Raw genomic sequence first — 22,298 nt, 5'->3', positions numbered from 1 at the left:
ACCTTTCACTGAGAGTGCTCTTAATTCAATTCAAAATTTCAGTTGTTACAATGTGAATCATATAAATCAATAGCAGAAATAGACATTTCCTAAAAACTACATAAGATCGATCAACTCGAACCAAACTTTCGAGCCACAAAATTTGCTTTCTTCATTTAATTTCATATTAAGTTAGGCAATTGTCGTTCTTTTTCTCATTGTCCATCTTCTCTTTGCAAGGTGGACTCTTCTTGTTTCTCTTGTAATTATTTTCCCTATATTTTTCCTAACCAAAAGCCTTTTGAAGGCAACAATCTGAAAAAGGATTTAAGGCCAACAGTCTGCCAAAGATCGCGTAAAAAGCGACCGAAAAAAAAAACTGTCCAGGTTCTTGTACCCTTTATATAAAGATTGGTTGATAAGTGCACAAGTGCAGGAGTCTTTTTTAATCCGAAAATTAATAGTAGTAACTAATACTTAAAATTTCGTTGGTCAAACCATGTCTTATTTTTTTTTATAAATGTCGTATTTGAATGTCATTCTCATGCGTTAGAATTCTGGCGGCGGCATTTCGAATCGTTGCACCGCCCACAAAAATACTTTTACTTTGCTCAATAAATGCCATTCTGATTACTTCCAGTTTAATTATAAAATCAAATCAATTCATTATAGCTCTTTTCTTGCCTTACACTATGATAAGGAGAAGTATTTGAATATTGATTTCCGGCGCTTTTCGTTTTTGCACAAAGGCGTTTATTTGTAAATCTCTTGAACGTATGCGGGAAGGAGGTAACCACAACTGTGCGGAAAAACCACGCCTAGTTTAATTTGTTTCGTTAAAGGCACAGCACATGTATTTATCACGTAATGTACGCAGGCTGGTATTTAAATTCGTTCACATTTAGAGGAAATTTAATCGTAAGTAAGTCGAATGGAAATTTGAAACACAAAGAATTCGAACCTTTTAAAAGGAGGTTAACTTATGTTATGATATGATTGCGAATGAAACAGAAGAAGAAATAAAATAACCATAGAAAACGATGTTATAAAATAACAACGGCTGGGTTTCAGGAAAATGGACTGAGCAAGTGAACTATCTGCTGGAGATCGTAGACTAGAACGACATAGACTAGATAGCTGGCGTTCGAACGTGCTCTATAACCTGTGTGTTGTAGTCGGGGCTCTTAGGGCGGGGCAGCTAGACTTCCGCATGTGGTAACATTTTCAGGTTCGTTGTGGTAGATTTGCAGTATACCGGCCTTTGAGTTTTTTTTTCTTTTCTTAAATAAATCTAAATTTTTAGGTATTTATTTTTTGAAGCGTTTTAATTTGATTACATCGGCTCATTATTCCTGTGAAAATCGTTTCTATGGGATAATAACTTGATCACCCATGTTGGGACGGGATTAATAATCATCGTTTTAAATAATGGCCTTAAAACGTTTTCTGTTAATTATGAACTAGATATCACGTTAATCTGAAAGGCTTACGCAATTCTATTGCGCAAATTTAAAGTCAATCAGTTTTATCGAATACTTGCTTTTCTATAGGCAATGAGATAACTCCACATATAAGGATAGGTTAATTCCATTGATCGCGATATTTCGAATTTGTTTTGAGGTTTTTTACCTATGTGTGAACATAAGATTTGGGGTTGATTTTGTGGATAAAATTCCCTAATCTACAAAATTTGAAACAACCAGATGAATCGACGGCTTCGACGAGGGGACACACAGGCATGTTAATTTCAACGAAGAAATTTAGGTTTGCGAAATTGTAAAATTTCTGGATTATTTGCTTGATTGTTGCAAACCAAGTGATAAAGTTAATCAACTTTCATTCTTTCATGGTCTATAATAAAATCTACATAAATTATATATTTATTGTATTAACATAACATAGCTACATTTTCATAAAATTTAACGGCTAATTATTACTTAACTAAAAGCACCCAATAGCGTTTTTTCAGCAAAGTGGACATAATTTCCACATCTATATACCGGTTGTTGTAATATATTGCATTTAAAATATCAGAAAATTCATTTTAGCATGATTCGAATTTAAATAGCTCTGCAACAGGCCCTTTTTATATATAATTTGTTTTGTTAATGTATTTTCACGAGCTCTATAAAATATACGTTGAATGCCTTTGCCTCAATTACACCATTTTTACATAATTGCATTAAGCTTTACATCATTGCAGTAAGCTTCACTGATTATAATTTTTGACTTTTCTTGGTTCTTGGCCTGCAGCCTATGTTTGAAGTATATTAAATTAAGCAATGTTTTCGTAATCTGAAGGGATGACCAGTCATCGCTTGAGAAGCTGACTGTAGTAAATTCCAGTTGTAATGATCAAATATGCCGCACGTGTGCGATAAGAATAGGCGCACTGTTCATTTGTTCATTGATATGCTTGCAAGCGTTGCTCATAGCAGGCGAATTTATATGAGCTGTAACTATATAAATTATAGCCTGAAGCAGATATGGATGTAAAGTTTGGCGCAAAAATTTCTTATGGCCATCTGAACGTTAAACTTATGAAAGGTTTAAAATTTTAGCATTTCGATCGGCCGGAGAGAGGCTCGGTTTGTCCTTTTTTGAAATGGCCGAGAGAGGCTCCAGAAACTATGGCCATTTTTGACAAGCTTCAGCTTATGTATCTCGGATAGTCTTTCTTAATATTTTATTTGAATGCTTAGAGTGGTAAATGGATGGAAAAAAGAAGGACGCTTGTATTTCTTCGGTGAAGGTTAAAATCAAAATCAAAATTTTAAAGTGGCTACTATCGGTTGCCGCACGTAATACATTGCAATTAATATCTGTTGCAACACTTAGCGGCTGTCACCACAAAATTTTACACAGACATTTCGCATGACAATTCGAAATCATTCTAAGAACCTTTCTATCTCTACCGCACTTAAGCCTTCAGGTTTAGAGAAACTATGGGAATTTTTCAAATGTTCGCCATCGACGGGCATAAAATATTCCCTGCAAATTGGATATAACTTGCTTGTATTTACTCATTCACACACACACGCGTATAGAACACATCATTTAATAAGTTCGTAGGATTAGGTGTAGATGTCACCGCTATTAAAGCGTTCATACGATTTTTACTTAGTACCAACCTTCAAAGGAAACGTGTCAAAATTTCATGACATGTCAACCACTAGTTTACAAATTAAATTTGTTTTAGAGATGCCACTCTTTTGCTTAAGGTAGAGAAATGAGTTCACAAGAGTTATTCGGGCTCGGGAGAGTCATGACAATAGATGTAGTACGGATTCTTGACTATACTCCGGAGTTGAATCGGCAGTCAATCGAGTGAATCGCAACGGGCGGACATTGTCAAAAACGTGACCAAAACGCAAAAATCGACTGGGAAAGTTAGGGGATCGGTATTTGAGGATGCGCGCCGTAATATAGTCGTCGACTATTTTGAAAAAAGCCAAAGGATCAACAATTAACTTTTCGCAGAGACTTTGTTGCTTGATCCAAAACTTTTAACCTGCAAGATGCTTTCGAAATTTCCGAGCAGAAAAATTAAAGGCGATAAATGTGGCAGGTCCCAACCTTCAACCTTAATTCGTGAAATATTGCGCTTTAGTTCGGTTTGGTCAAACTTGGTCGTAGCTACAGTCAGTGCTGACTCATTAAAACTATAGAGCTTATTTATTGGGCACGCATCAAATGCTGTGGCCACTCACCTCCACCCTTTCTTTCTTTCGCCACTTATTTCTGAGCATCAACGTGTTACATACATAGGGGACATCAACAAAAATAGCGACACTAGAATCAATAAACCCCTTCGCAAACCCATTAATTATACCGACCGATAAGACACAAAATTTTCAGGAACGTCGCCTGATGAGTAGAACTTACTGAAAATATATCGACCTTTTTTCCTTAAAGACGACATCTATGTGTCAATTCCCTGAATTATTGACCAAAGCCTTATATGTGCATATAAACGTATACATATATTTGTGCATTTTTACATTTATATACATTTTTTTCTTCTCAAAATTTACATTTCATATTATTTTTATTGTGAGATTTCTTGCCAACATTTTTTTTTTTTTTTGGCTTCTTGTGCAAATTGCAACAAACGATTGTTCTGCTTTGAGCTGCACACGAACCAGAAAATGTATATAAAATATTTTAACAGAATACAAAATAAATGTTTAAAAAAGGCCAACAGTTTCCTATATCAATTTTATAGTAAAAGTAAAAAGAGAGTAAGCTTAAAAATTTTAAAGCGATTAATGATTTAGTTTTGTTTCCATTTTATTTTTAATTTTATTATTGTTTGATTTCATTTTTCGAAGTTGATGCAGTTTTGATTTTGATAATTTATTTGCGTACATTATGCTTATAACAAGTTTATCATTAGCGTCGCGTTTTCCTAGTCCCAGCACAACAGCAGGTTAGTGCATGTCGAGTTTCATTCGTGCATGATACATATTTACTCAAAAAATTAAATTTTAATGCAAGTATTTATACAAAGCATTTTGATATAAATATTAAGCATATGAGGAGTGACTTAATATATCGGCTTGTCGTAGCATATCCGTAAAGAAATCAGGATTTTATATAGGGAAACGTTACAATTACGCGTCTGTGGAGTAAGCTAAACGTGAGCGAGTGCCCTCTGTAATGCTCGTCCAACTTTTGTTTAGTTTCTTTCGTTGTTATATTTTGAGATAGTTAAAGTTGAATGAAGGCGAAACAAATAAAAAAAGTGGTTTGTCTCGTACGGTTGTCAAACTATCGTCTAACGTCATGAAATTGAACACTTTATTTTCTGATGACTTGTTCTATATTCCAATAAAATCACTTTTTTATTGGTATCTCTCTTTTTCATTAGCTTTCTTACTTATTGATCACACTAATGCTAATGTTCAGGATATATAGCCGCAGGAAATTTGCCAGTAATAGTGAAAGATATCGTCCAATTGCTTGCTTTGCAAATTATACAACAGTCAGTGATCAGTGTGAACGATGACATTTAATTAGATCTGCTACTCTATTAGACACTCTCTTCACGTGACCAGTGCTGAAAGAACTGTCAACTTCGAAGGAATTTTCATATATCGAATTGCTGAAAGGGAGAATTTGCGGCGAATCGTCTGTGTGCAACTCATAGGCATGTAAATAACATAAACTATTGAAAAGAGCCTGACAAAATCTAATAGTCTTACTTTCTGGTCAATCTCTAATGGCTAGATAGATAAGATGTGGAAGCCGTTACATGAATGCTCTTCTTTAAACTTAAGATATTTGGGTAAAGAGACGAAACTAACGTTTGAGGTTCCTCTTGTCCACCTATTCGATATTTGGGGCGTAAAATTCGTCCCAATCAGCCTTGCTTGCCCTTTTTTATTTTGCTCTTTTCAGTGACAAAGCCACCATCTCCTACCCTGCAGCACAACGAGCTAAGAAAAATACTTGGAAGTCACGTGGGGTCTAATTTGAAATATCGTAATCACACGACTGTTTTCTCTAGTTTTCCCTTTCCAATGCTGAAGTTACCCGTTCAACGAATATGAGTCAAAACGGCTTTACTTAAAAGCTATACAAATATTCATAGAAAGAAGATTCGGCTTAATTTTTAAAAATAAAACTTTTCATAATATTCTTGTTTTTATTAGCTTTCACAAAACCTACCTATATAAGAATTGTTTTCCTTCTTGTTGAGAGTTAGTTTAAACAAATTTTTCAGAAAATTTTATTTAACCTTAACTTGACTCCATTTCTTTTTTTGTGTAATAGCGAGTACTTTGCTTCTGTAATAAATGATGAGAAAGTACATAAAGAATACTGAGGAATTCAAAACCATATAAAATTTCAAATAGTAACAAAGTCATGCCTTTAGGTGTTGCTTGTAAACGATCCTAACAATGCAGCAGCACAAATCAGTTGTACCGTACATATACGACATCAAATTTCCTTGACTTGCGTTTTCTCTCCTTCTCAATATCCGAAATTTTTCTCTGTTTTTTCCGGCGTTGTTGCATTTGCTGGCCGAACATAATTTTTGAAAAACATGTGTTTATTGGCACCGACAACAGAACTAACCTTAATATATAACCTTATATATATATATATATATATATACAAAACAAAAGCAAAAGAAAAAAGAAACATATCAACAAATATATAAACAACAGCAATAGTGACAATGTTAACATGAAAACCTACTTATAGAAGAAAGGATGTTAAAAACAGGCTATCAAACTAAGGAATATGTTAACAAGAATGCCACAGGGAAGTGTAAGTACAAATCTCAGATTTGTATTTACATTAGGGTCTTTGTATACCGCAGGTGTATAGCATATGCTTTATAGACGTAGTTACAGATATAAGAGGTTTATACGCCGCGTTTTTGGCTTATGTACCGATTGTAGCGATTTCACGTAGAGGTGGAGAGCATTTCTTCTAGAGCAATTTCGAAAACTATGTTCACTTTAACATAGACCTTAACCTACAGCAACAAAAATCCTCGTAAACAATATAGAAATAATTGTGAATGAAAGCATGGCAGAGGTGAGGGAAATGTGTTTACTTAGTATTTACCGAAGAGATGAACAGCTGTAGGTTTTGTAATAGGTTTTGATTTGATTTTCAAAATTTTTCTATCAAAGGTTAATATTCTCAAAAATGCGTCACAAGCTGTGGGTTTTTTTTTCATTTTTATTCAAGTTCGAAATAAACAAACTTTACCTTTACCAAACATATAGGGCAACACGTGTTTTCTAATGACTAAACTCAAGCCAGATGTCTATAAAGAGACGTGGAAAACGAGAGAGATATTGAGAGAGAACTTTTTAATCAAAACTTATTGCGCATGTCTTTAGGAAGGTGATGCAAAATTTTAAATTACAAATCTGGCGCCAAACTTTTATGTCTCTCTTTCGGTATTCTGTTAACTTAACAGAAGGCATATAAGTAAGATTTTAATTATGAATGTGGCTTTGTTCCCCCTCTCTCTCTCTCTCTCATCATTCCTTTCCGCACTGTTAAACTCCAACAGCATCCAACGGCAGTTGAACGATGAATCTGTAACAAAACACAACGACTTAAACGCATTTGTGTGTTTCCCCAAACGGATTATTTATCAAGCCAACCGAACGTGCTGAATAAAGTGAAGAATTAAATACAAAAAAAAAAAAAAAAAAAAACGAAAAAAAGGAAATCCAAAAAAAAAGTGCATTTTTTTTTGTAAACTTAATCGTGTAACTTTGAACAAAAATTTATGGCTACAAACATTCATTCCGCTGCAGTGCATTCACTCTTTGAGCTAATATTTGTTTTTCATTTTCAAAATCAGGTACACAGGATTTTCTTTCCGGTCTTTTAATTTACGAATACTACACAATGCGTTTAATATTACATGTGGATTATTAAAAACAGCTAAACGGTAATTTTTCTCCATTCTTAAAAGGAAAACATCATTAAAAGTTTAAAGTTGTTTTCTTAGAATTATGAACACAAAGGAAACTTTATTGTCGTGGGAAAATTGCTTTGCTCTACTTTGCTCGTTTGCTTATACTGATAATGAGAGTCGAATTCGTAGAAACACAATAGTGATTTAGAAATAAGAAAATAGTTTATTTCATTTTCTTAAAAAAAAATTACTTGGGAAAAATGTACAAGATATTAAAATTTTTAAAGAACTAAATAAAAAACACTTACAGCGGCTTTAAGGCAAATTTTTGTTATCAACAATTTTGCTTTATCTGCAGTTTGTGCTGCAAATCAAATTAATGGCATTCATAATATGCAAAGCACATATGAATCACTTGGATATGATTCAAAGTTTTCCATGCCAAGAATTTTCTTACAAAGTGCTACTGACAGGTAGTGAGAGCTATAGAAGAATTACCATAGTGTAGTTGAGACACAGAAATAAGCAGCGATAAACATTGCGAATAAATACGAAATTGTCGATGCAAGGATCCAAGCTTGCCCATTTTGGTAGTTCATCCGGCCGTCTGTCGAAGCCGAGCGGGGTAAAGTGCTGTTGTAGCCGGCATCATTAGGAAGGATGAATTGTAAAATTTATTCATACACGTTCTTAAAAGTTTTCGCACTACGTATGTCTTTCTCATCGTCAAGAGATTCGCATCCAAAAGCTGGCTTATCGCTTCACTTTGTGCGCGATGCCACGCTTACATTACATAAATTGAGCGAATTATCTTCCATTGTAATTCTCAGATTTACCCATCAGTTAATGGTCGGCGTAAGAACCTGAAGTTAAAAAGTATGTTCGGTAGAAATCACAATTATGTATGATTTCTAAAATATTTTGAATTAAAGCAGAAGCTACTTACTATAGGAGTCGGGGTTACGCTTTAAAGGGAATAACTTAATCCGTCTTTGCTCTCTTCATTCTTGGTGCAAATGCGTTCAATTTCTGCCGAGTGGCTCCAAAACTACCTCATCATTTGGTCTCCAGGTTGTGGCTTTCACAAGAACAGCAAGCAATATATAAAGTCCGTCACCACCAACTTATTATTTTCTTTGCTTACTGAACTGTGAAGAGCATATGGCGGTAAAAATTATTCTCGATCTCTTATCTGTGACAATTTACATGATTTGTAAAATTATACTGTTCTGCTATTAAACATTGGATTTTTACGAAATGAAACGTCGAGAGAGCTTAGAGCAAAAGTACCGGCATAACCTTATGTAAACGATGTTTTGTACTTCTGTGAAAAAGTTTGGTGCATTTTGGTGATTTGCTGACTTTTTTATACGGCCATCTCTTCCTTTTCACGGCACACCCAGCACGCAACAAAAGAAGTAAAGTCTTTGGTTAACTGTGTATGTGCTCATAGGCCGATGGATTTAGCTTAGTCTGGTGCTTGTGAAATGTGAAATTGAAGGCAAAAGTAGTTTGTTGTCAACGTTTGCAAATTATAATCGCGAAGAGGTAGATAGGCATACCAGTCCCCTTGTTCTGCAACAAATTCCCTTTAGTGAGTGATTCGATTTTATCAATCAAGAATATTTGCATTTCTTTCTAATAAACATTTCTACGTGTTGCGAAAACTTGATAAGTAGCTTGGGGACAAACAAAAAAACAAAAAAAAAATAGAATCAAATTACTTCGATCTTCTCCAATCAAGTTCCTTTAGCTGTAGTGTGCATTTTTGTAACGGTATTGTATGTAAAAGCTCTTCCAAACTCCTATTGACAAATGAGTAAAGATCTTATTCCAATGCTATGTTTTTAAGCAACATAATAATTTTAATGTGTTCTCTTTGCCTGGGAGCAGAAATACAAAAATTAATTGCATAATTCAAACTTTGCAAAAAGTATAAGTCTTTTAATATTAAATTAGTATATATATGTGCGCATATATTTTATGCTTATGCAAGGAAAGGATGTTGGCCCAAGAATTGTTATACAAGTTGAATCCGCCGTTTGTAGATTTTTTGCTTTTAATATTAAATGTTAAAGTATGCAGTTATTATTATAATAATAACAACAATAACAACCCGCAACACATTGTTGAGCGAAGCTTAAACTTTTACGTGAAAAAACCTGAAGAGCTGAAACAAAATTACAGAAAAATAAAGACAGAAAACTAATTACTATAGCATGGCTTTGACATGAACGACGAATGTGGTTGGGATTGCATGGATATTGTTGTTCTTTTTGGTTTTTTCTGCTATTGTGCTTATTTATTTAAATATTGCATAGGATATGTCAACTCGATTTGAGGTAACTCGCAAACTTAGACTGACGTAGAGCAATTTAAAGAGTTACCTTCTGAAAAAGCAATTTTGCACTGGCTATGTATAATTTTTCCCTCGCGCCCTTTTTTAAAGAAAGTCATTATTTTGAAAGGTCTGTTTCAAGCTCGTTCGAAAACAAGATATGATTCACGAATTTTTTACAATTCAAATTACATTCGATTGTTTCGATTGTAGGTTCGTTGCCTTAATCCATGGAAATAGTGCTACCAGAAGAGAGATAAGCAGTAACTTTCTTTGCTGCACCCAAAAATACTTTTAAAGGCGATTGTGATTCCTTAAAATATACTTAGCTGCCCCATTCTCTCGGTTCCAGTTCGCTGTACAGGGTATATTAAACAGAAATCTTGAAACTTTCCCCACATAACGTGTCCGAGTTAAAATTTCTCTATTCCCCTCTAAACGCAACCAAAGTAGTTTAAAAAGAAGGATTTGCGGAAAGAAAAGGCATTTTTCGGTATGTTTAACGACATTGAACGAAAATTAAGTGAACGCTTCAGTTTACGGCAAAAATAATTTTAATAAGATACGTTTCCTATCGAAAAAGATTCCCTTTTGACGCCAACGGCAAATTTTTCTTCGGGTGCTTCTTTGACATACAGCAGCTCGAACACATTTATTATCGTAAACAATACGTATGTTAAGACTTAATAGCCAATATCCCAAACAATAAAAAGCGTATTTATTAGTCATTGTGGATGTGCCACTTATGGTTTTTGCCTACAATTGTTATAAATCAAAAAAAGCCGCATTTTTTAACTTTCGTGTCCAATAATCAATCTTTAGTGGATTTGTTTTCTCGCAAATATGAATTGCATTTTCTTCCGAAGTGGTTTCATTTTGTCAATGATTGTCTGTGATTTTTAAAGAAACCTATGTTTCTAATAGAGTGCCACTTAACTTTCGCGGCTCTTTCGACTATGCTCTTAGGTCAAAATTTAGGTCAAAATTTATGCATTTATGCAAGGGAAAGCCCGTGATTTTTTATCACCAAAACTCGCATACAGATTTCTTACCTTTTGAATCAACTATTTTATTATATTAACGAAATGTGTGTCACTTTGACCTTGGGTTTTTGCTGTCGTTCTTCGGTTATTGCAAAACTTTGAAACCGTCTTTACACTTTCGATGGAAAAAAGGTGGCAGCGTAGGAATATTGGGTAAGCTCATGATGCGCATATATTTAAGCATTAAAGGCAAAATTATTTTGGAAAAATATTTTAAAATGGTAAACGTAGCCATTCAGTTCAGCGACCTCTGCCGGTGGCAGGTCTTACATGCCCGAAGATCAGAGAGAAAAAAGATCAATTAAATCTAAATTTCTATATTTAGAAAATAAAGTAAGATTCCCTACAAATGCTGATTTTTACGTGCTTGCCGATCGATGGAATGAAAAATTCCAATTTTACACGGAAAAGAACGCACGCTATTATTAATGAAAAATATTTGGATCAACTTCGTCTTGCATATCCTTCGTCATTCTGTAGGGAAGGGTATTTTCAAGATACTGTGAAAAGTTAAAAAAAAAAACAACGTCAACACCTTATATCGGGGCGCGACCCTTCATTTCCTTACACTGCGTGGTGACGCACAGACAAGCGTGGAAAGATCCAGAAAATGATTTTCAAATTTTCAAGTGCCTTTAAGCTGCCGTTCGAAACTTCATTGACCATTTCGAATTTTTCCACGCCCACATCATCTCATATTTATATTTTATATAAGAGATCATTGAAGTCAATCAAAAAAATATTCATGTGTAGTGGGGCATGCTTGCGCGCTCTAATTGCGTTAGTTGTTGACCATGGCGAATGAAATTAATAATTTGGCCAGAATGGAGCAGTTGTGATGATGAACAGTTCCATTGCAAGTCCCATCAAACGAAAAATATTATTTTTTAATGTTGATCCATGTACACCGATTGACTAAAACACACAGTGATGTCATCGTACTCCACCTTTTTAATATTTTGAAAAATTGCTTTGACTTTATAAATGGTTGGCCGACCATAGCACGGCGAGCATCAAAGTCTTCAGTCCTGCAACGAACAAACCATTTGCGTGCACCTGATAAAAGCTGCTGCTGATAAAATTTCTACCACTACAAACACCACAAATTTGCGCACAAGTCTGTGAAGCTACATCGATTCATGTAAAGTATAGGAAATTTCGGCTCATTCTCAATAGCATAGTAATGAGTATCACAACGTTTTCGTATCTTTTTTCTCCTTAATTAGCAATGGACTATCACCTTCCACACGCCCAGTATTGCTTGAGAAGATTAGCATAGTCATAGTTACGGAATTACACTTACTTATCGTTATTTCGAAAACATGCAGTAGCAGGTCGTTTGTTGATTGCATCAAGCACGCTAATCAAACCCATTGGCAGACGTAATCTTTGAAAAAATAAAAAAATTCATAATATTGTGAGCAATTTTTGCATTCCTTCGCAATTTTCTTTCGTATGAGTTCAGCTGCAATGCCTCGCTTGTACAGTTCATAGGAAAGTAGTGAAGAGTTAACCTAATTTCTGACTATTAATCAAAAGTTAGTTTCTTTGTAAAGTTTAATGGCCATAAATGAGAAACATTGCTTTTCACTTAAGAACAACGTAATCGAGCATAACCATACGTTTAACTATGTCAGCATATAACTTTGTCACATCTACATTATCATAAGTTATATGATGTATAGACTCTACACAATAGCCGTGCATGCTTCATATGTTTTCAAACCTTTTAACTTCATTTTCTCGATAGAGCAGTCTTAACAACTGCTTCTGATTACTAACTACTGCTATGTAAAGTGTGCAAATTGTTTAGCAATAAATATCTAGTCTAATAGGATTTGACATATTTAGGCATTTGTTTATAAATTCTGCAGTACAACATTGAATTCGTACGTACGTGGACAAATATAGCGATATGTATATATGACATGTATGTAAGTATATATGTATGTATACATCTTTCCAACGGTGCATGAACATATATAAATTTTATTAGAGATTTCTAATAAGATTTCAAGACACTTTTATGGGAGTTGATGATCTTATTCCTACAATTGATTCCCTGTGCTTTGTTACTTTGGTTTAATGTTGGCAGAAACATATGTTTAACAACAATATGGCTAACAACCAAGCATATGATGTACCTTGTTTATATTTGTGATTCACCTTGTTTACATATATTTCTTTTCTTTTTATCAAATAATGGTTAATAGTAAAATTTATCAGTGGATCTCCTGGAGGAGGATGGGTGAGAAAGCGAGATCGAGGAGAGAGGAAGAGAAAGAGGAAGAGGAAGAGACAGACATACCGATAAACATGCACAGAGAAATAATGAGATTTTAATGACTTTGCACACATGTGAGACTTTCTTCCTTAGCAATAATATGTAGTGCATATATGCAAAATTTATTGTTTAAAATATCTATGCAAAATTTAATATTTTTCTTCAATTTAATAACATTTTATTTTTTTTCATGATATTTATACATTTTATTTCTTTTTTTATTTCTTTACAGTGGAAACAATAACCTCTACGAAATGTTTTTGCAAATGCTCTAAGGCTTGTGCGAGCATCCAATTATCGTCTTTTAAATGAAATGAAAAACTTCACATTGTGTGTGCGTTTATTATGAAGTTTTTCCAAATGAAGGTAAAATTTGCAGGAAAATTTAATTATATAACTGTGACAAATTTATATTCACACAATAGCTAAATAATTGAAACTGAAAAAGAAAATATTTCGTAAATACAATATATAAATAAAAATATTTTTTGCAGCGCAGTTCGTAACGACCCGATCATATAACAAAAAGTAAAAAAAACGACTTTACTACGTTTGTAATAAATTATACAAGTAATTCAATTAAAATGAAACGCATCGCAAAAGTTTAAAATTATTACAACGAAATTTGTGTTGCGTTCGAAGTGCAAAGGAAACGTGTGTGTGCTCCCAAAAAAAAAAAAAAAATAAATAAATAAATTAAAGGAAAAAGTAAGAAAGAAAGTTTTATTTGTCTCATAAAGAATTGTAGATATTTTCCATTTAAAGTAAGCAGGTATAAAAATAAGAAGAAGAAAAAGCCATGTTATTAATACCAAGTGTGTAAGTTGGCTAATAGTCTGATCGTTTTACACCAAAATGTTCATTTCAAAGTGTGCTAAACTTTTATTTCAACCTTGTTCTTCCGAGCTTTAGCTATCGTACACGTTTGCGCAGGCAAATTAGACTGAGTTTCAGACCTATTTGCTTATTATCCACCTAAATTGTTTCTTCTTTCTTTACATCTTATCCTGAATATTTCAAAAGCAGACGTTATAAATATGACTTTTCGTTATATAGATTGGCTGGACATGACTAAATTAATGTGACCTAGGAAGCTTAAGAGGATTCAGATCGTTTACGCTCTATATGGCTTGGCTGGGCAAAGCTGGACGTAACGATCGCTCACAGAAATCTAGTATAATTCCTATAGGTGTTTTAAAACGGCCAACAGGAACATTATATTCACCTTATAATTGGCTTTTCATATATAAATTGAATGCATGTGCATTGTTAACTTGGCTTGCCTTTCTGCCGGGAGACCTTCCCTCTGCAGGTACAGATGAACTTGACTGTCTGCTTTCTTCATTACTTTGCCGAAATTTCAATAATAACAGATTGATAGGCTCGATAGATTAGGCACACATTGACCAGACTACGCGTCCCTCTCCATCTTTTTTTCTTTCCCCAAATTTTTCTGATCGTCACCATTCCACACACGGAGATGACATTGCCCTAACGATTCATCATTGAAAGTGTAGTAATTCAATACCAATACATTATCTGCTGTGCTTTTTTTTCGATTGTGTGGACTTAGAACTTTTGTGTCAAGTCAGCAAGAAATTCGATTTGTAAAATCGACTTCAGTATCAGAATGAGGGACAGCTTTGCGCTGTCATGCTTTATTAGCGAGTTTTGCAGTCTTTATTGCTTGCGAATATGGAGGTTGGTTTTTGGTTGGGTACGACAGTATAGCGATTGGGAACACATTTATAGAGAAACTTTAACTATTACAAACAGAACGATAAAAAAAGCCAGAAAAAATAACATTTAGAACCAATCATGTGATATTAAAAAACATGCTGACTTGTTGATGAAATATGAAGTTGTTATTAAATAATTTAACGCCATTGCTTGTGTTACATTGTATAAAAAATTTATCAAATGTTAAGAATAATCAACGACAGGAATATAAATAATAACCAAAAATGTCCTTAAAAAGTTTTATAAATTATTAAATGCAAAATGACTTTTTTTGTTTGTTTATAAACTCGCTTAAAAATTATTTTTAATTAATTGAAAAAACCCAAATTATTCATTATATAATAAAAAAAAATTTCCCATAATAATAACTAATTATTAGAAAGAAAAAATTAAATTTTTTAAAATCAATTCGACAAATAATTTAATACGTTGCTTGTTTGTGTGATATGCTCGCCGGGAAAACAACCTGACTTATGAGTTATGAATAAAGCATAATATTGTGCATACAAACAAAAAGAAAAAAATTCAAACTTATATTTTATGCCATTCAGGATGCATCGTTGTGCCGTGTACAATACATATATAAAATATTTCATCGATAGCATTAAACTTAAATGAAAACCTGACAAACGAGTGGCATTAAAACAATATTTTAACCATTAAAAGAATGAAAAAAATTACATTAATGATAATAAATCATTTTGAGGAATAATAACCGAATCATATCAAATAAGTTCTTCAGTATTAGATTTATTGCATCATGTTAATACCCAGGGATTGGTGGCTACCAATGTTTCTATCCACAGATGAGTCGTTTACCGAACATCTATTTCAATGCATATTACGCATGTACAGTGTGAACAAAACAAAAGCTATCAAGAATTAATGTCTTCAATGAATCATAATCAAGAGGTCGATACATTTCTATGAGTTTTAGGCTTAGCTGATGTTTCACTTATCTGGTTCTTTTTGGTCACTTTGCATGCAGCCCTTTTAAAGGTACGTTATTGCAATGTAGAATCCGAACAAATTTCGTTTATTATAATTCCCAAAAAGGTTGTAAGTCCTACACTTGAAAATCTTCATCCGAGGAACTAAACAATTCAATTACTTTTTTAAAATTTGCGACAGCCGTTCAAACCCATTGAGATATGGATGGCTTTAGTATCTCTACCGCCTATTTCAATATATTTATTGATATAAAGACTAAGAGGAAGTATATCACTCCTCGACCCTTCGCAAATTGTTTTTCGATAAGATGTCCTCTTGCCAGATTCATTTAGGAATTGAAAATATTTTTATTCATGCAATGAGACCTGTCATCACATCGCTTTTACGTGTTGTCGACTTCAAATGTGGCAAATGTTAAAAAAGCTTCAAGTTAATTGAGTAGTTGTTTTACTGCTTTATACCTATAGATATCACTGTACAAATTTTTTTAAATTAGTAGTTTTCTATTACATTAGGTTTTAGTCGTTCAACGACGTTCATAATGAAAAAGAAATATGACTAAATTATTATACTAATATTCGCTTGTCTGGCCGCTTGTTTGCCGTTCCGATTGCTATGATTTTTGTCATATAATCTGTCTTCCAGCTCGTTCGTCCATCTGTCCGTCAATTACAAGTCTGCCTATTCAATCTATGGATCTTTCTGTGTGTTAGTTCGCAAAACTGACTCAGAGTTATCACCGGAGGTGTTACGATTATAAAGAGCCAACTTTCATATTGCACGTGAAAGGTGTCCCACATAGCCGTCAGTTACGGCAAGATTTTCGAGCATCTTGAAAGCATTCCGCTAGCACATCCAATTTAAGTTTTACATGTATGTATAGAATAAATGATACTGAAAAACGTTTTTGATTAAATTGTTTTTTATTTCCTTATGTCAATCCTTCAGCCCGTTTTCCAAACGCGCTTGTAATAAGATAGAAGTTTACAGATTATTTAAAGTGATTTTGGGGTCTTTTAATTATCTCTCTTTAATTATATCGTTACAGTTTAAATACAAACTGTACATGCATAGTTTTCTTTATTTACCTTAACTCGTATTTCCTATATTAAGTATGAGGAAATAATTGTAATTGAATTGTAAAACATGCAATATTCAAATATGATAAACAATGAGAAAAAAGAATAATAAGATGAACGTCAATACTTGATTACATATTATGTTAATAGTATTATTAATGTAAAGATTGAATTCGGAATGCAGCGAAGACTCCCAACTCATTGCACTTGAAAAACAGGGTAATTGATTTTCAATAAGTGAGGACGAGCAGGAGAAATATAAATCGACTTAAAACGAGAAGTTGAATACAATAGAAAGGAAGTAAGCAAAAGAAAAATAGAAAAAAGAAATAATTCTCATAAATCTATTTCAATGCATTTATAAGCATTTTTCGAAAGAAAAATAATATAGTGAATGCTTGACGTATGTGAGTGGTGTTTCAATATAAATATCTTAATAAATAATAATAAAAAAATCTCAATACGGTGTTAAAAAAAATAAAATAAAATAAAAATTCAAATCAATTCAACTAGATAATGTTTAATTTGAACTATATACTAAACCGCTTGTGTAATTAAGAAATAGAAGAATAAAATAAAAAATCTTAATACAAATTTAAATGCAATCAAATCAAATATATTATAAAATAAATGTTTAAAATCTCAAAAAAAAAATGTATATATAAAATAAAATATATATATGTATATAAAAATAAAATGTATATATAAAATAAATGTTTAAAATTTAAAAAAAAAAATTTTGCTTACGTAAAAAAAAAATATATTCAAAAAATAAAACAAAAATAAAAAAGATGTTCTAACCTAAATAACGGTAAAAAAATTTGATGGTTACAAGAAATTTTAACTGGAGTTACAATGAAATGTTGGATTAATAATAGTATAATAATCAAGGTAAGCTCTAGCGGCAATATTTTCTATAGCATTCCCTTTAACTGATTCTACAGAAATTGAGAAATATTGTAGTTAATTTTTCAAGGTGTCATTCATTCGCTCACCCACCTTTGCATTTATATAGCAATTTAACGAAAAAAGTTATATTGCCCTGTGGCTTAATCTTTTATACCAATGAATAACAAGGAAAAATCAAAACAAAAATTTTTTTCTGATTTCTGCAAAGAGAGGAATTTTTAGATTGATTCGACCCATTTTCAAGACCCAACTGCATGCAAGCAATATTCTGCCAAATTTTAGCTCGTTTTCGTAGTTTTTGCGACCGGGAGTATGTCTTTCACAGACAGACGTACAGACAGACGCCATGATGGGCAGACAAACTTACGTAGGTAGGTTGATCAAGAATATGTAAATACATATATATGTGCATACACTACTTCAATCTTCCTTCTGGACGCTGCAGAGTTTTCCTCATGACGCATATGCCCCCATCCTATAGTTGAGAGCGTTATACCTACACAAGGTGAATTAATGCTCCTAGAAGCATGGTTAGGAGCCGCGGCGGCGAGTCAAGAGGAAAATGCTGACAAAACCAACTTATTTTTATAAGAGGGTGAAGAGACAGACGTGTTCGAAGGCAAATTCGTAAGGACAAGGAGCAGCAATTGCTTGGGAAAGGATTCCATTGAAACTACATAACGCACGACAGAAGCATATTCAAGTACTTGTCTTACCAATCTCACCTATAGACCTTTTGTAAAGTCAAGTGCTGACCTATCTTTATTTACGGAAAGCCTCATATCTACGATTGAAGGTATTTGAAGTTTGGCAGATCTTTTCAACACGTGTATGTTCATCTAATTCTTCATATATTCAAGTACATATTCCTGATCAACATAAATCGAACCAGATATATCAGTGGGTTCATCCTTTCTTTGTTTGCTTGATGATAGCGATTGGGATTACAAAATTTCGTCCTCATAATTAAATACTGAGCTCGAATTTTCTCCTTACGTTTCGTGTCGGCATAAGTTCAAAAATCTGTTAGAGCGAACAATGGAAACAACTAGAACTATAAAAAAAACGGTAATTTCCTCATTTTCCAAATTACTGTAGTTTTATATCTTTATATTTGTTTACTTTTTTGTTTCATATTCTCCGTCTCGTTTTCAAAAAAGCAATCAAATATATTAGAAGGAAAGGGTCACAAATTACCTATAAAATGTTTACATGAAATGTGATTTAAAATAGACAGGATACATACGGTACTGTATACTATCAATACATGAATTAAATAAACCAATTCCAGTTAGTTATTATACACAAGATTATGGTAGATCATTGGAATTAGGAAAACATTGCGTTATTTAAAATAAGGAAAAGCATAAGTTTTCTATAAATAATAAAAGGATGTTTATGGACAATATCATATGGATCATATGTTCCTATTTAAATCCCAAATTCTGCCTTTTATTCTCAAGAACAGACAGAAAATAGCAAGAACGCAGTAATTTTCCCAAATATAGTCACCACAGCTCTCCAAATGGAGTCCTGGCGCGTAGTTAAAGCGTTAATGTAACTTTATTATCTTTTCCTGGGTTGTTTAGTGTGTTTTAAATATTCCTCAAACTATTTAAAGGTTATATAAAAAAAATAAAATAAATAAAAAAAGAAATATACAAATTGTCCGAAAAGTCGATTTTCCGAAAGGCATGGAGTGCTTTTACATTCATAGGGAGCTCTCTACCTAACTTAGCAAGAACAATAAAAAATTGAAAGAATATGAAAAACATTTGTACCGCGCTCTTGCTACGTCCAGAGAAGTGTTGAAAGCCCTTAAACCAAGCATATGCAGCAGGATTCGTAGATTGGAAGTAAGGCTAATAATTTCGTTAAATTTCCATATATTATTTCCATACATTTCCTCGAAAAAAAATTCTAAAACACAAGCGCTACAGAAGACCATGAGCCATTATCAAATACGCTACGCAATCCTAAGATTATTCATATGACGAATTTTCAAAATAAGGAAAGTGGTCGAAAAAAGTTCCGATGCGAATCATTATCAACAGCGTTCGTCCTTAGGCCAACAAATGTTATTGCACCAAATTTCATTAAAGTATCAAAAAAAATTTGTTGCATTCTGTACGTTGAACATTCGAAAAAAAGACGCACAGAGGAGCAGACAAGCTCGATTCTGAATCGATCGGTATGAAAGATGGGTCTATCCCAAATTCTTCTGGGTGTTGGATACACTCAAAAAAACTTAACATATTCTTATACCTTAAGTGGTGTAGGCAGATTGTAAAAGTAATTTAGTAAAGCGAACTTTTCGTAGAGGGTGTAAGGTGACATTACCTTTTAGAAGCGAATACTATGGATTTTTGTATTTATATTTCCAGTTCCCAGTATTCTGAAAATAATTATATTTGCTCCTCCATCTTGATTTATTAACTTCAATGAGGAGGCTGTAGCTGATGAGTAGATGTGAATAGATGTAAATGTAGTGTACTTATAATTGTAAAAGATTTCTTTAAGATAAACTTTTTCATAAGGCGAACTGATTGCGCAACTCCTTTAAATCGATTAGAACTATCAGATAACTATTACCATAGAAATTAATTAAATATTACATAAGAATCTCTTGAAAATTTTACCAACAAATCATTCACAACATAGCGCTTTATTAATGCTAATGCTTTTACATAAATACAATAATGGCCGCATTACTTAGTTCGTGCAACGTATAAGTGGAAGTGCTAATAAACAATAGCGTACGAGCTTGGTTGCAAGTATAAGCAGAAAATTCAATTTAATTAAAATGCTTCTCAGCATTTAAGAGGCTTTTGTAAGAAAATGTGACTACATAAGCAATTTATGTATAGACAGATATAAGATACTCGACGAATAAAAGAAACGAAAGCACTTAAACTTTATGTTTTCATAACTTTTGCTACATGCTTGTATGTAGTTACGTGAAGTCTTATATTGTGTAGCGTAGGTTCTGTTGTTGTTGTTATTATTATTATTATTATTATTATTATCATTGCTATTATTGTAATTTATGCGGATATCTTTGTTGATATTCGGCCATATTATTATTGTTATTATTGTAAAACTTTTGTAATTGTCGTATATGCGACATACGGCGATTGCATTTTGTAGCCGTGACTCTACGTACAATAATTTATAACGAAAGTAAAACAAAAGTCTCATGTACCTGCAAAAGTTTCATGTACTACATGAATGAATTCATACACGTATATAAATATCAATTCACATGGTACGCCAGTATTGTACTCGAACGTGCGTTAAGGATTTTCGTTTTCTTTTTTCATATTTCATTCATATTTGTTGCCGTTGTTGCCGCAATGTTTATACGTGTGTTACATGTGCACTAGTATGCCTCGCTTATTATTTGCACCTTTTTGACTTTAACATTAATGCAAATTGTGATAAATGCATTTGCATGCACAAGCATGTACGTCTGCGTCCGTGTGTAACCAAGTCTTACATGACATCGTGCAAATTATACTTTTGTGCTTGTGCATGCTATTCACTTTACTCTCGACTTTAGCATTCTTTTCTCTCACCTCTTGTTCTTCCTCTTTTTCTTCTTCTCCCCGATTCTCTTGTGTATGCATGTCGTTATCAACCTTGCCACATAGTCCTCGTAGGATAATGAAAGGTAATTAGTTGTTTTGTATGCGTGTGTGTGCGATATGTGTCTAGGCGTTTTTTTTTTTTCATTTCGTCTTCGTCTTTTTCGTTTGTTCTATAATTTAACTGATAGTTTATAATTAAAATTACGAACGTTTGCGCTATTGTGTGCGTATGCGAAGGAAGGAAAATGCTTGATTACTTGAACATCTCAATGGGAATAGCGTATATATTAGGTATTAATTATCTGTAATGCTCAAAAAAGCATTACTTATCTGTTTCGAGATTATGCAAAAGGTCATAAATAATTTACATCCGCAATCACCAATATGTATGCACACATATGCATACATTTAAACATGTGTTAAATAGGTATTAAATTTTAAATAAGTTTCTGCTGAGTTTTTACTAGAATTAAGTAAACGATACGATAATTGATAATGATTCCATGTTTACAAATGATTTTTTGAACCTATGCACAAACGTATTCTAGACGACTTTTATTGTACAAGTCCAAAAATCTCAATATCGTGATGATTTACTCCAACAGTCACAATGTAGCAGCACTATCTTTCAAATTGAGCAGAAAAAATAACACTTCTCTCAAATATCCTTCGGAATACATCAGGTGAGACAAATTATACTATTGTGTAAAGTTTGAGACCTTTACATTTACATAAGGAGAATTTTCTATAAAACCTGTTACATCTGTTACATCTGCTGGAAGGCTGCCGGAGCTTATTCTTTCACACTTTTTTGAAAGACACTTAAACGAAACTCTTTGCTGGCTTCTGCCCTGTATTAGAAAATTTTGAATGCCCGGCACGTCAAGACTTGATAATTTATTTAAAATATGTTTTTCTTAAAACGTGCAGATAAAACATGGCTGGTCTTTTAGAGGGCCCTTTAATACATTTTTCTGCAAAATTTTAAATCGATAAAT

The 22,298-nt window shown here is 33.0% G+C and overlaps 1 protein-coding gene and 1 long non-coding RNA gene across 3 annotated transcripts in view; both read left to right on the top strand.

The window, feature by feature from the left end:
- The first annotated feature begins 7,171 nt into the window (after positions 1-7,171).
- LOC119640641 lies at positions 7,172-17,423 on the top strand. Of its 2 annotated transcripts, none has more exons than XR_005247691.1 (3): positions 7,172-7,402; positions 13,267-13,400; positions 16,774-17,423. It is a non-coding gene; the product is annotated as an uncharacterized LOC119640641 (long non-coding RNA). The 2 variants fall into 2 exon arrangements; XR_005247692.1 differs by having other exon boundaries at positions 13,267-13,742.
- A 152-nt stretch (positions 17,424-17,575) lies between these two features.
- Positions 17,576-22,298, top strand: part of LOC119640662 (putative neural-cadherin 2) — a 317,900-nt gene continuing 313,177 nt past the window's right edge. Inside the window, exon 1 of the mRNA XM_038038857.1 lies at positions 17,576-17,695. The gene's annotated coding sequence lies outside the window, so the exon portion shown is untranslated. The remainder of the gene's footprint in view (positions 17,696-22,298) is intronic.

This window comes from Glossina fuscipes, unplaced genomic scaffold (genome assembly GCF_014805625.2).
Source record: "Glossina fuscipes isolate IAEA_lab_2018 unplaced genomic scaffold, Yale_Gfus_2 121, whole genome shotgun sequence".
Lineage (NCBI taxonomy): Eukaryota > Metazoa > Arthropoda > Insecta > Diptera > Glossinidae > Glossina > Glossina fuscipes.
This window is presented reverse-complemented; position numbering and strand designations above follow the sequence as displayed.